Here is a 1901-nt window from a genome sequence, read left to right as displayed (position 1 = left end):
TGTGTTCCTGAGGTGGGATCTCTGCACCCGCCACAATGCTGCCCCACAACCCTGTTGCCTACCACCAAGTTCTAGGTCTTAATTTGCCCTTGGTGACTAAAGTCTGGGGCACAGGGGAGGGGTGGGGGGAGTGCAGTGGCAACGTTCACCGCCCTGCTTCCAGAGCTGCACCAATGCAGCAGCTGCAGCAGCCATGCTGACAAGTAGCTGCTCTGCTGCAGGATACAGATCTGGCCCATGAGATGCCCTGCAGTCTGGATCCAGCACACAGGGCCAAATTAGATCTGCCCCTGATCTAGATCTGCCCCCTCCCCCCACCCTGCATAATGCAAGTCATTAAACCTGTAGCATGATCATCACACTTCCAAGATGAAGAGGAGTTGAACACAACAGAGATCACCCCACTGCAGACAAAGTGATTATCATGCATTTCACCCTGTGGTAAAAACAGAGAAGGAAATTCTACACTAGATCAATTTTTACTCAAGCAAAGCTCTAACGGAAATCAGGAGAACCAAGTGTATGATGCAGGATATCAGATTGGCAGTAGGTGGTGTAGACAAGGGAGCCCGACTGTCTTCTCCATCATGCTGGCAGACAATACATTTTAACTTGGCTGGTTTATAACTCAGCTGAGACCAGAATTGCGCCCAAAGGCTGCCAAAGAGATGTTCATGAAATACGGCTGTGCTGTATGTGGCATGCGCACTGCGGGGAAAGCTCAAACAGGCTGTAGGTCCGTGTTTTGAATACTGTGTTTCAACCAGTGCTACTGAGTAAAAGGAAACTGGTTCCCCCCTCACGTCCCCATCCAACTCAGGCTGTCTGTGCTTCACAGCTTGGCCTTTCCCAACCAGGGATACTACCGGTGTCTAACCAGGCGGCTGCACTCGAGCAACCGAACAGCCAGCAGCTCTTCCCCCAATCGCAGTCGGCGGGAGGGAGGGCCGGGCCCAGGGGCGCGCACTCGAACCCGCTCGGATTCCTGCTCCACCCACGGGCCCGGCCTGCAGCGCCCAAACGCGCAGGGCTGAGGGCGCCTCCCACTCCGTGGCTCATCGTCACCGACTTGAAACCACCTAAACTCCCCGCTCCGCAAGCGGTAGCAACAACCCTCCCTCCCAGGGGTTCTGGCGCTCCCCCGCTGAAGCTGCTTCAGTACAGCGTTTCTCCGCCCCGCCTCGCCACGACCCAAACGCGGGTTACAAGAATATTTCAAAGCGCCAGAGGGGCAGCGGGAAGGCGCCTGCCTCTGCCAGCGGGTGAAAGCTCCAGCCAGCCGCCGCGTCCACGTCCCTGGAGAAGCACGTGCGCTCGGCACGCGCCACCCCGGCACGCCGCGGAGCCCCCTAGAGGAGCGGAGCAGAGCAGAGCCCGGCTGCTCCCAGCTGCCTGCGCCGTGCCCGGGCACGGAGGCGTTGCCCGTGGGCGTAAGTGGGGAGGTGACGTTAGCAAGGACTGGAGACTGAAACTAGCCGAGACCAGCGCCGGGAGGAACCCCACTCCTCTGACGTCGTAGAGGGCGTTTCTCGCCGGACAGAGGAGGGACCCGGGCGCATGTAGCCCCACCCACGGGAGTGTCGGCAAAGGGAAGGAGGGACAGGAGGCGGCTGTAGCGTCACATCCGGGCCTGGACACCTCCCTGTTAAGGTCACAGGCGCGCCCTGCCCGCCGCGTTATGTAAGACGGGGGCGCCGCCATTGGCCGCGGGACCGGATATGGCGTGGGCGGGGGGCGCCGCGGTCGCGCGTGCGCAGTGTAGGGCCGCCATCCTCCTCCCTCCTCCTCTCGGGCAGGCGGCGGCGGCGGCTGCGGCTGCTGCGGGGCCCCGCGGAGCCTTCCCCAGCGCTTGCCAGCGCCTCGGCGGCCGGACCCGGACCGGGACCCGGACCTAGACCGGG

The 1901-nt window shown here is 61.5% G+C and overlaps 1 protein-coding gene across 1 annotated transcript in view; it reads left to right on the top strand.

Moving 5' to 3' along the window:
* Nucleotides 1–1772: 1772 nt before the first annotated feature.
* ZNF706 (zinc finger protein 706) overlaps nucleotides 1773–1901 on the top strand; it is a 7532-nt gene continuing 7403 nt past the window's right edge. Inside the window, exon 1 of the mRNA XM_019528027.1 lies at nucleotides 1773–1900. The gene's annotated coding sequence lies outside the window, so the exon portion shown is untranslated. The remainder of the gene's footprint in view (nucleotide 1901) is intronic.

This window comes from Gavialis gangeticus, unplaced genomic scaffold, assembly GCF_001723915.1.
Source record: "Gavialis gangeticus isolate Ggan-Ray unplaced genomic scaffold, GavGan_comp1, whole genome shotgun sequence".
NCBI lineage: Eukaryota > Metazoa > Chordata > Crocodylia > Gavialidae > Gavialis > Gavialis gangeticus.
This window is presented reverse-complemented; position numbering and strand designations above follow the sequence as displayed.